Below are 13869 nucleotides of genomic sequence, written 5' to 3' on the forward strand. Positions count from 1 at the left end.
AGTCCCAGCTCTGGAGTCGTGTCGGGTTACTTGCCTGCTCCTGCTGTGGTCTTTTCCTCTCTCAGTATTTTCAGTTGCCTTATGCTCAGGGAATTTAAATGCCACTCATTTCTGATTGGTTGTTTATACAGAAGCGATACAGGCTGTTTGTGGTCTAAAACCCACACATTCAAAGCGCTAGAGTTTCAGAGCTGACATACACTACATTTGAGATCTCCCCTATGAGCAACACAAAAAGAAACCTTTGCGGGTTTATTAGGGAGGGTCAAAGTTTCTACGCCTGTCTGTTTTCGGAGTGAACATGATTTAGAGCAGCAGTTCAGATCCTGACACAATCTTTTCCCAAAAGCCTTCATGATGGCTTCATTTTCAATAAATGGCAGAACGTCTGAGATGTTGACCTTGCTTTTCTTCACTCATTCTAGTTGACCAGCATTTCATCTTTCATAAATAAATTCATCAGATTATTTTTCAGAGTTTGAATGCTGGAAATATGTCCTCATGATTTTCACACCCACTCCCTGCATTCACCATAGAGGGAACACTAATCTAATAGAGGACCCAGCGTGTTGGAGCTGTGGCACTGCAGGTGTATATGCTCATGATACAAGCCTCTTTCGCACAAAGAAGTTGCGGGATTTTGTTCATTCACACTGCCAGAGCTGCCCTGTTTACTGTGTTTGCTTTCATATAAGCCTAAGGTAAAAAAGGAGTACGTTAAAAACTGTCTGGTAGCATTGACAATTTATCAAATACTGTGGTTTTCTTTAATATATTTATAAATTAAATAACGTGCAAAATAATGTTTATAGCCTTTCTTTTCTTTGACAGGGAAGCCTATACAAGAACTATAAGAGTTTACTTTGAAATAAATGCTAGGTACAGTTTTTGTGTAACCAAAATACCAATAATAACTGAACTTTTTTTTGCATCATGCAGGACTTTTAATTATAAACAAGCCCAAAATACACCAGGACTCTGTCATAATTCATCAACAGTAGGTCATAAGCAATCTACTGGCATAAATGCGCAGCATTCATTGATTTCGAACCACTTTGAAACCATGAGTACTTTGATACATGCATCGCTCATATTTAAGTAAATCATAGACTTTTTTAAGTTTAATAATCACATTAGCCTGCTGCAAATCCGTTTTTTCCATCACCTCTTAAAATGATAATTCATATGTTTGTTATACCGTTTTAAGATATTTAAGACTTTTTATGAACAGAAATTTCATAAAACTAATTAAATATATAGAAACTCTAGATGGCGCAATCTGACGGGGTGTTAACGTAACTGATGATATTCAGAGAGTTAAACGACTTGGCACAAGCTGATTGGTTCATGCTGCATATGCAGCCAATGAGCTTACTGCCTTGCATTTATATGGCTGGCTAGCATTCACTTGAGATTCCTGCAGCACGCTTTCAGAGTTCTCTGAAACCCTCCACCTTCCCCAGCTCCACCTGTATAGATCTGCTATGGGGTTATTTTATATGCTATTTGTGCAGCAGCAGCATGTCTCAAATACTCTCGGCACCGTATCGCCATATGCATTGTCAGTAGCAAGTTCCTGTACTTGCTTGCAGCAGCAGCAGCAGCAATAATCTACAACTACAGCAATAACCAACAGCAGCAGCAATTCAGCAGCAGCGTAGCAGATCTGTTCCGCCAAGACCAAATACATTAACATTGTCATATCCATCACTATGCTAAAATGTTCAGAGAGTTGTCATGATTGAAATGTAGTTTTATGTAGACTTGTTTGCACACATGGTCCTAAATACATTTGTACACATCCTTTTTAGTCGCAAATGCGAGTCGAGCCTGGATGTGAATTTCCAAAATGCAGGTAAAGACAAAAGTGATATCACAGGACTGTCCTGTGTTTCAGAAATTTGCCTAGTCCTGGTATAAATTATGCAGAGAAAAACTAGGTTTTCTGTTTGAAGTGTTTGCATTCTTTTCAGTTCTTTAGGTATAGATAGATTCTTTTAGTCATGACTTCTTGTCATGAAATGTTAATATGACATGAAATACATTGAAAACTGGAGAAAAGTAGGAAAGAATGAGGTTAGAGCATGCATAAAGACCTGTGGTGCTTAAAGAGATGCAGGTTCAAATTTGGCCAGCCTCAGTTTCGTTCTCCACTTTCCTCTCTAAACCGGTCTGCACTATAAAAGCAAAAGCCCAACAAAGAAAAGAAAGAAATTCCTTAGCTATTTCTCTTTGCAGTGTAAAAGCACTTCCAAACAGTCTCTTTGTGCGGCTTCCACACCTCACCCTTCTTTCTCTCTCTGTCACCACAACTTTGATACTGTTGCCCCTAGAACTCAAAGACGTTGTGACAGTCCTTTAATCTGAGTATAGCATGTCTTCTGAGGTAAGAGTGGGGCTTAGAAACGGAGTAGAACTGAGGAAAACATGCATATTGGCAATTAAATCAGCTTTATGTGAAAGCGGATTGGTGGATGTATTAGCGGAGTTAAAGTACAGGTACTCTAATGAAATATTACACCAGTAAAAGTATAAGTCGTAAATAAAAGTACAAATTATCAATTAGTCAGCACTCAATAAAACAATTAGCAGATGCTGAAATTAAATATGCATGATCTGCAAATATGTAATTTTATTAACAAACCTACACCATAAAAAGTTAAAACTTTCAATTTTAGCATTCAGACATTTTATACAATGAGATTAAAGGGACAGTTCACCCAAAAATGAGAATCTGTCATGAATTACGTTCCAAATCCGTAAGACCTTCATTCATCTTTGGAACACAAATTAAGATATTTTTGATTAAATATGAGGGCTTTCTGACCCTGCATAGACAGCAATGCAAACTTGTATGACTTTCTTCTGTGGAACATAAAAGAAGATATTTTGAGATATGTCAGTTCTTGTTACATTTGACGTCCACTGTATGGACGATAAAACACTGTTTGATTACCAGCATTCTTCAAAATACCCTCTTTTGCCTTTTGGAGAAGTATGAATAAAGAAATGGACAGAATTTCCATTTTGGTTTAACTATTTTTATAGCAGTCTCTAGTATACAAGCTTTGGAAAAAGACTGGAATAGTAACTTTTTGTGCCATCAGTCAAGTCCTCTACACACTCAAGCTTTTAGGACCATATTACTCCCAGTTCTTGGCTCATTTTGAGTCAGACAAGACAAATTCAGTGAGTGGTTATCTGAATGCTCTGACCGGATCAATTAATCAGTTGTTAAATAAAGAAAAGGTGCAATTGGTTCAGTGCAATTCGAGAATAAATTCTTCAGTGCACTCTGTTAACCAATTCAGCAGTTTAATTGGAAAGAATCCGCTCAAAAGAATTAGATCGGAGCGGGTCTCGGTTCAATTCAAAATATTAAGGAATGATATGTCTCTCTAAAATGTAGTGGTGTAAAAAGTAAGATATTATGCTTTTGAGTATAGTCAAGTATAAGTAAAATCTATGAAATAATAGTATAGATACTTGAAAAATGTACATGTGACCAGGGAATGTACAGACCTAATATACTTCAATGCAACAAATATAAATATCCCTTATAAACAATGAATTAACTCTTTTTTTAAATATATATTGAATTATTTCTGTATGAAGCTTCATGGAAGATTAACAGACGGAAGACAACACCATGTAACCAGCAAAATACTTGGTTTTAACGGAGCGCACACACATGCACATACACACACAACTCATTGAGTTGGAAGAGAGAATAGATTAACTCTCCCCACTCTCAGAGTTTAGTTAGAGTTGAACATTCTTCGGTATCGACTTAGAGATTAGCTCACCTCCACCCTTCTACCTCCCCGTGGGGTGTTACCATGGAGATACAAATGTGGGAAAGAGGCTGTAGCTATCCCACAATTCCACACGTCTCTATGGGGCAAGAGATCAAACCGAAAGTCTCTCTCTCTCGCTCCGACTCTCTTGTGTTAACCCTTAGAAGGCTCCCTGCTGCGGCCGGATCTTTTAAAACTCAGTATACTAAAGATTTACAAAGTGTCTCTCTGTAGGAGAACATTGAGACCAGCAGGAGTTGTAATCATACAACCGCCCAAACAATTCATTATCAAACCCCAGAGTCTAACCCTGAACCAACCACCGATCTTACCAAACCTGTGCACACGCCAAGTTCCAGGAAAAATGCTTTTTTACTTGTCTAATGACTGAATTTTGAGCAACAGATAAATGCAAACACTATTAACACAGATAAAAACGATTAAAATGCCATTAAAAAAGTTATAATTAATTTAACATTGAGATGGAAATAATTTTATATACACAACTTAAAACGTTGTGGTCAATTAGATTTTGTAATATTTTTGAAAGGAGCCTTTTATGCTCACTCAGGCTACATTTATTTGATCAAAAGTAACAGTAATAATATTACAATTTAAAATAACTGTTTTCTATTTTAATATATTTTAAAATGTAATTTATTACAGGGGAATTTTCAGCATCATTACTCCAATCTTCAGTGTCACACGATCCTTCAGAAATAATTCTTATATGCTCATTTAATTCTCAAGAAACATTTCTCATTATTATCAATGTTGTAACCAGTTGTGCTGCACTCTTAAAAATAAAGGTGCTTCACGATGCCATAGAAGAACCTTTTTGTCTAAATGGTTCCATAAAGAACCTTTAACATCTGAAGAACCTTTCTGTTTCACAAAAGGTACTTTGTGGTGAAAGAAGGTTCTTCAGATTATAAAAAGGTAAGAAACAGATGGTTCTTTAAAGAACCTTTGACTGAATGGTTCTTTGTGGAACCAAAAATGGTTCTTCTATGGCATCGCTTGAAGAACGTTTTGAAGCACCTTTATTTTTAAGAGTGTGCTTTATTTTTGTGGAAACTGTGATATTTTTTTTCAATATAATTCTTTGATTAATGCAAAGATCAAAAGAACAGCATTTATTTGAAATGGAAATCTTTTGGTAACATTATAAGTGTCTTTACTGCCAATTTTGATCAATTTAATGCATCCTTGTTTAATAAATAAAAAGTATTAATAAAAAATCTTACTGACCACAAACTTTTGAATGGTGTGTGTATATATATATATATATATATATATATATATATTTCATTTCTTTAAAATGTTCTCTAGCCAAAGGTTTCATGGTGTGCCACAGTGATTCCTCACATAAACTCTCATTTTAGGAGGATTTGGCTGAAGGTGAATTTATAGGTGAGATTGAAGGTTATGTATTATAGATTTTGCCTTTTTTTTTTTTGCTTGTTTGGTTGGTGGCAGTCTGGTAAATTTGGTACTGTGTCGATGGATGAAATCTCATTGGGTGCCTGTTAGTTAGATTATGTCTGTTGTCTGGTAATGGTAAATGTGATTTAACAGTAAACTGCAGCAGGGGTCACAGCAAAGCCCTGAGCTGAACTCTCATGTGACTTGACGAGAATGCCATTGCCCTGTGGGAGTCATGAGGCAGTAATAAGATGAAAAGACAAACCACTCGTGGCAAAACGAATGGGAGAAATGGCAATGGCTCATTTTACTCCAGAACATGCTAGTAAAAAGGTAATATATTTAAAATACATTTATTTCATACTAAGTATAGCTATTAACATATTTACTGACATATCGCTCGACTTACTGATATAAAAATTATAATTAAACTTTATGTGGAGTACTACTTGTGCATAATGCACATTTCTTAATATTAAGCCTAAAATGTTTTAATGTCACTACTGATGATGACTGTGATCTTTGAATAATTTCAGTCTGTAAATGCAAGTTATTTCAAGTGTACCTGAAGTATGCTTGCAATAGTTCCACTTTAGCACAATCAAATATACTTCAGTATATCTTAAGTTGGACTTCAGCAATACTTCCACACAATTAAAGTGCATTCAGCACAAAATAAGTTGTTCCAATTTAGCAGACTTTAAGTATACCAGTTTAGTATACTAAAAGTACAATTGCAGGGTATTTTTTTTAATTAAGTACATAAATATTTAAATGCATTGGTAGTATACTTAGCATGAAATGAATGTAATTTAAATACATTTTAGTATATTTATTTTTAACCAGGGCATGCATGCATGCCTTTTTTTTTTTTTTTTTAAGCTGCAGTCCGTAAGTTTTGCCTTTTTGTCGCCATCTCTGTTTGAAAACCTGCAATTGCAGCTATTTGCGGAATTATCTTCCTTGCATGGGTTGTGCACCGGCACGGCTCCAGCGCGGATGAATCGAATGTGTGGCTGTCAGTCACCGCACCGGTGTGGATACTGCACTTTGTATTCACAGATTCTACATCTTGAAAATATGACCCAAATAAGAGTTTTCATTGGAGAATGTCATCTGAATAAGTAAGTAACAACTGCCACTTTTGTTCTGATCAACTGAGGAAAAAAGCATTGTCAATTTATTTTACAATAAATTGTGCTATTATTGGCGATTAAATCTAACGATCGGTTAGCTCCTATCACACCAAACCATGCCAATTATTATTATTGTTATACTTTTTCAAATTGTTGACGTTAATAATATAAGCATTGCGTGAGTGCGTGTATTTAGTGTGTATTAGTATTACCTGTAGATTTCAATTTCTGTACAGTCTAATCTCCAATTGTCATACCATTCGAATTTCATATAAAGAAATTGTTCTTGTAACCCAAAAAGCCAATTAAAGTTCCTTACAACTCGTTCTCTTTGAAATAAATCTTTTATCATAATGAACATAGCAAGACGAGAAAAAAAGCACAACATAAGAAACTCCAAAACTGTATTGATTAAGCGAACAAGTGTGCTACTGTTGCCTAATTACCCAATGAACCATTGAAATGTCTAACCTGTCCAGCAGAAAGAAGCAGTCTCTGTGTCCGTTTTAAACACCTGAAATAAATCTTTTATCATAATGAACATAGCAAGACGAGAAAAAAAGCACAACATAAGAAACTCCATAACTGTATTGATTAAGCGAAGAAGTGTGCTACTGTTACCTAATTGAACCATTGAAATATCTTACCTGTCCAGCAGAAAAAAGCAGTCTCTGCATCCGTTTTAAACCCCTTCAAAACACGGAGTTCACGCCACCTTTCAAAAGCCCTGCCAATACAGTATATATTTTTGTTTTAGCAATGGCCGTCGCATTCTCTTTTTTTCTGTAGCCACTTCTCAGTACGAATTCTTTTGGTTTTGACTACGGGTGAATCTCCAGTCACTGATGATTGTCATTTGGACCTTTCTGGATTACAATTCGCCATTTATTCCAGCTGCTGTGAGAAAAGGCTATAAACAATCCGTCATCTGCAGCATCCTCGTGCGATATAGCAAACTAGCTGGGACAACTTCTTTATGTTTACAGGCGTGACGTAATGACGCAGCGCCATGCTCGAATTTCCTGTGAAAACCTACCCGTACCACTCAAATTAGAAAACATTATTACAAGCTTACCGTTGCGAATCAAGCAAAAGTAAGGCAATAGGTTTGAACACTGGCTGGTTATGTACTTGCTCAAAAATGGATTTTGGATCATTTTTAACCAAAAAAGTTACGGACTGCAGCTTTAACTAAAGAAGCCATGTTTGATTTATGATTGTTGATTCGACATGTTATTGAAAAGTAAACTTGAAAAACAGTTGCAGAGATTTCTGTTTTCCTCCATTCAGTTAGATCCGTACCTGCATGCCTATTGCCTAGATGAAAAATAGCTGCCTGGGGGGCGTTGCCAAGATGGCCGCTCAACACACTGATTTACCTTAAAGGGACTCCAGCCAGTCAATCATTTTTATACCCTCCGATTGATTTTAATGAAATCACAGCCCTGCATAATACATCAGGACATTCTCTGTACATAATCTAGCAGTCATCAATTAGCGGACCACGGCACAGATCCAGTCTGAATTTCCATTTTTTTCTGCCTTCCAAGCATGGTTCTGTTGAACATATTGTTTGTATCTTATCCAAATTAAGTGCAGTTATTAAAATAACATGAAGTCCAAGTAAAATAAAAAAAAGTTTATAATTCTCCCTGCTTCAAGTGTTAAACAGACAATGTCTCATTTGCTCATTAGTGCTGTTAAAAAGTGATAAAAAAAGAGCCTGTGTTTGTAGCTGTGAGTCAGTGTTCTCAATCCTAATCATCATCAAATCAAGTTCATTCTGAGTTCAGCAAACATCATCAGATATGTCTGCGAATTTCACGGACTCAATTTGTTCACAATATGTGTAGGATAAGGAATGGTTTAAAATGGAACAAGTAAAATACACTTCTTTCTTCACCTTTAAATGTATTTTGAAAAATAACATTAGGTACGTTTACATGGACACTTTTTGCTTCCATCGGAATGAATTCATTCTGATTGACGAATCCGAATGTAGTGTTTACATGAACGCTAAATAAAGTGATCGGGTTGATATGCGCGTTTATTATGTCACAAGCTCCTGATCGGATTTAATCTTTTGACATGCGCACACTGCATGAATTTAAAGTTTCCCGCTGTTGTCGCATACTGTTTTAAAAACCACATGTGATATTTATCTACTTCGGGTCCTAATTAGGCGACGGCCAGCACATGAACTTTATACTTTATAAAGCAGTAAAATTGACCCTTCCCACACCCAAAACCAGTCGTCTGTGGATGATAGTCTTAAACAAGGACTGGTGGGACGTTGTGCTGCTCCACTTCACAGACGCTGAGTGAAAAGGGAGTTTTATAATGACTGGACACTCATTTATGACACTTTACTCACCAGGAAGAACAGCTCGTTTCGCGCGTAATACGTCATTACGCTATTTCTACGTCACTGCGCATAGTGATGGGAAATCGAGGCTTTCTGAACCATTTAAGGCTGTCATGAAATTGTGCCGAAAAACGGTTAATTACTCGAAGCTTTTAACACAGTGAGCATTAGCGACATCTGGTGGTCAGACTCTGTTTCTCCACCAAATCTAACAAAACATCGCGGAGCAGAGGATGGTTTGAAAAAGTTTTGAATCTGTGCCAACTCGTGTCATGCGTATTCCAGTCAACAGATTCACATATTGATCAATTATATAAAATATACAAGTGTGTGATTATAATTAATAATTGACGTGAGTAGTAGCAAACATTTTTTTGGGTGAGCTGTTCGGGGTCTCTGAGACCCCAGCTAGAACATGATAAAATGCAATAGCGGTGTGACGTGCATTCAGTTTCTGCCTGGTGTTGAGGTTATTCTAAACTATTCTACTGAATCCCAAATAAGTGTACACACACACACACCCACACAACCAAGTCATTAAAAGTCAAACACAAGAGTCATGCGAAGCGCCGATTTTTTCAAACCAGCTGTCCCGACCTTCCGATACTGCATGACGTTCAAAGCTTCAAACGTCATCAATCACGTGTTATTGTAATTTCGATACAAGCATCGGCACAGTGTGTGATACAATAGTGATTTGAAAACTGCGTCGGAGCATCGGAGCCTCTGTATCAATCGTCCCATCACTAACTAGTACTTTCCAGTTTCGGTTTTCAATCCGATCAAGTGTTTACATGTCCTCTCGCTCGGCTTACCACCTCTGTATCAATCGTCCCATCACTAACTAGTACTTTCCAGTTTCGGTTTTCAATCCGATCAAGTGTTTACATGTCCTCTCGCTCGGATTACCAAAGGAATAAACCACCCCTTACAATCCGATCAAAATTTTAGTCGGATCTGGCCGATTCAATCTGATTGACGTGTTTACATGTGACTTTTTTATTCTGATTGTGCTTCTAGTCCTATTACGATCGGATTAGTAGGGTCCATGTAAACGCAGCTACTGCAGGCATACAATACATTGAGGCATACAGTATATGTGTGTATATACATTTAATTGAGTTAATTCAGGTGAATTGGGACATTTTATCTTCTAATATTCTCAAATATCAATGATTTGGGCTTCAAACAATCATATAAATGTTTTTCCTAATTTGAAAACAATATTATTAAAATGCCCATTACATTTTCACCATTTAATTTGTGAACTCTGAATGTTTGCTTTCCAGCCAAATCTTTATGGCCAGTTTCATTTGCAAACCCCAATTATCTTAATGATACTAAACAAAGTATTAAATTGTTTAGTTTTCTTTCAGTCTTAACATGTTGGACACACGCACACACACACTAGACCTCAAAAGAAAGTAGTAACTCTGCAATAAGAGATTCAGCATTCACCTAAGGGAGCCTTTTTTAGTACCATTGACATTTAATACTTGCTTGTTGTTTCTACATTTCTTTAAGTTCGATCAATAATAAATGCAAAGCAACAACTGCCCTTTTATATTAGTCAATCACTCACCCCTCTTTTAGTGTGTGTGTGTGTGTGTGTGTGCTTATGTGTGTGTAAGAACGGTGGATATTTGCTCACTCACACTTCTCTTTCTCTCTCTTTGACACACACACACACACACACACACACACACACACACACACATATATAGCGTCATCACTCACACTTCTCTTTCTCTCTCTTTGACACACACACACACACACACACACACACACACACACACACACACACATATATAGGGCCAGCGGTGGAGAATTTTGATCGTGTGGTCACACTGATGCAACACTGACTCAATGGAAGTTAATGATAGCTTTTAAAAATGTTCTTCATCTCTCTTTGTCATATCTTCCCCACAACCCATCTACGCTGGGGGTTAAGCATGCCAACGGCTTAGGCATGTTAGGTTTAGGGTTAGGGGACAGAACATTTCATTAGCTGATTAAAACAATAAAATCCAATCAAAAGTCCCCACAATAATAGAAATGATAGATGTTTATTTAGCAACAAAATTGCCCCTATAAATGAACTAAATCTGTGGTTGTCCTCAACAGAAAAAAGCTAAACCAAATAAACATTATTAATATTATTATTATTATATTTTTTATTCTAAAAATGCAAAATGTTTTGTTTTTGGATCAGGTTAGGGTTTGGGCATTGTGCCTATGCTGTGTATATATATATATATACAGTATATATATATATATATATATAGTTCAGTTATGAAACTCTAGATGGCGCATTTATTAGTAGTCGTTATAATTATAATTACATAAATCAATAGGTTAAAGACTATGATATGTCCTCACATAGACGGCTAAGCGAGTGTGTGTGTGCTTGTAATCCCTTTATTTTGCTCAGGTCTTGAATTCTGCCCTGCAACTACAATGGTTCGTGTTTCATAATTGCTGCTTAAAACATCTACCTTCCAAACTTCTTTCTCTCTCTCTCTCTCTCTCTCTCTCTCTCTCTTCCTCCCTCTCTCCCCCTCTCTCTCTCCGCTCCTGCTCTCCGTCTGGATAAGTCCTCTGACGTCGCCATTTCTTATTTGAATGAGTTTAAAATCTCATTTTATGGCTCGCCAATCATTTCATTTGTTATTTGCTCGCCGCTTCAGCCCTTTCCAATTTCTTGTTACTTCTCAAAAATTTCGATCATCCACAAAATGGTAAATATTTTATTCTTGTTAAGTCATTAACTTCCCGCAGATCTTTTGTGTCTTTATTTTACTCGCGTCTCCTCCACGTGAAACGAATAACTCTCTCTGCATATGTTGAATATGGTGTTGGAGGAGGCGGCTATGTGTGAGAGAAAGCATTAAAAAAGAGAGCTGCATCAAGAAAGTGATAATGTCTATTCCTCACTCCCTCGCCTCTGTCTCATCCCCCTTTTTATTTCTCTTTCTTTCCTATTTCACATCCATCTTTGCACTGCTGGTCTATACATCAGTAAAGCTGAGATCCAGACTCCCACCCTCCCTCTTTATGCTCTTTTAGCCCAGCTCCCTCACTCCCCACTGGGCTTGAGTTGTCAGAAATCCCCCTCTCTCCCCTGGATCTCCACTAAGCCTGGTTCTTACTTGCTCGCTCACTCTAAGATCTGTCCTTTGGGAGAGCTGTATACCCTGCATGCTGGGGAAAACAGTGTGCACACAGAGACACACACACACGCACGCACGCACAATGACATGCACATGCATGGACATACATGAAAACCACAAGCACACACCTATACACCCACACATGCTTGAACAGACTTACTCAACACTCATGCACACACATTCGCTCTCTCACACACACAATGAAATCTGCATGTTCTTTCAGCGGGGGTGAATAGCCTTAGTCAGTGATGCTTAGTTTTTCCATTTTCTTGCTGTCACATGCACTGAATACAAACAAAATCTTCGCCGTTTGAACCCATAGCGCAGACATTAAAAGACCATCTTCTGTAGGTTACCACTATAAATGCTTCTCATGAATAAAATGTGCTGTCCGTCCACATGGTCCAAAGCATTCAAATATTAAGTAGAAGTGAGTGCAGCTGGATTTGACTCTGAAACAAAAGAACACAGGGCCATTTCTGACATCATAAAACATCTACCTATCTGTCTTGTCTGTCTGTCCGTCCGTCCATCATTTTAATGTTCATGGAAATACTTTTGCTGATTACTTGGTGTTTTTGTATGTTGTGTCTGCATTAGGAACTTGTGACTGACGTTAAATTTGTAATTTTAAGCCCGGCAGGGGATCTTCATCACGGCTGGCTGCATAAACAATTGAATGCCTCCAAAGCTCAAACTGAGAAGAATGTGAAGAAATTGTAATCAGCAACTGTTGAGCTATTACTATGCACCCACCTGTGGCACGTGTTTCGTCCTTCTGACGACTCTGGTAAAAGTCACCTTTTTCATCCACCCAAACCTGTATCCAGGGGTTAGTGGGCACTCAGAGCTTCAGGTCTCGCACTTGTTCATCATTACAGACAGAAAGAAAAAGCCTTCCTCTCTTCTCATCTCCACATCCTTTTTATTAGACAGTAGGGAAAAATCTTTCACCAGTTAAAGTGATAATTTACTCTAAATGTACAATTCTGTCATTATTTATTCACCCTCATGTCATTCCAAACCCGCTTGGCATTCTTTTTTTCTACAGAACACAAAAGCTGATATTTTGAAGAATGTTGGTAACCAAACAGTCTTCTTTTATTATGTTCCACATAAGAAAGTAAGTTAAACAGATTGGGAACAACGTCAGGGTGAGTATGTGATAGAATTTGCATTCTCACCCCTAAAAACCTGTACCACTAATATAGGGAAAGTTGTGTCATTACAACCTGTTTTTAAGAAGTCGTATTTTGCATGATAAATGTGTGTGTGTGTGTGTGTATATATATATTTAGCGGAAGGGGGCTAAATAAATAAAAACAAAAATAAAAGCACCACCTCTCTTGATATTCTGTGTTTCAGGGCATGCCGCTAGTCTCATCATGCTGTGTGATCAACGTGATCTCATGATCATTCGTATGTATTTTACGTAAAATGTGGTTCTATAAAACGTACATTTAAGTACGTTTTTACAGGAACTAAAACGTACAATACTGACGTATTTTCAGCCTCTAAACGTATAAATACTTACGTATTTTCAGCATTTAAACGTACAAAACTGACGTATTGACGACACCTAAAAATGAATCCTTATGAATATTGAAATCGCGGCATTAATTTTATTAGTTTTTAGTTGTCATATGAATTACCTTGTTTTCAATTGCATTATTAAATTGTTTACTCATTTACTTATGAAATGATAACATTTCGTTTTGTTGTGTGATTTCTGCAAAACATTGTAAAAATAAAAAAAATTAAAAATAGGAAAAACATCCGTCATCCCACTCCTCTACGTCTACCTCTGTCATCGCTTGGATTACAGCGTCACGGCACGCGCCTTCTTTTTAAACGTGATTTTCTCCATTGAGGGGGAGGAGGGGGCGGAATATTTGGCAAATTACGCTGCAGCATTTATATTATTGCACTGGTTGGCTATTAACAGCGAGCAGACAGAGTGTCATTCAATGCATTGG

Source organism: Sinocyclocheilus anshuiensis, unplaced genomic scaffold (genome assembly GCF_001515605.1).
Source record: "Sinocyclocheilus anshuiensis isolate Anshui unplaced genomic scaffold, SAMN03320099.WGS_v1.1 scaffold681, whole genome shotgun sequence".
Classification (NCBI taxonomy): domain Eukaryota; kingdom Metazoa; phylum Chordata; class Actinopteri; order Cypriniformes; family Cyprinidae; genus Sinocyclocheilus; species Sinocyclocheilus anshuiensis.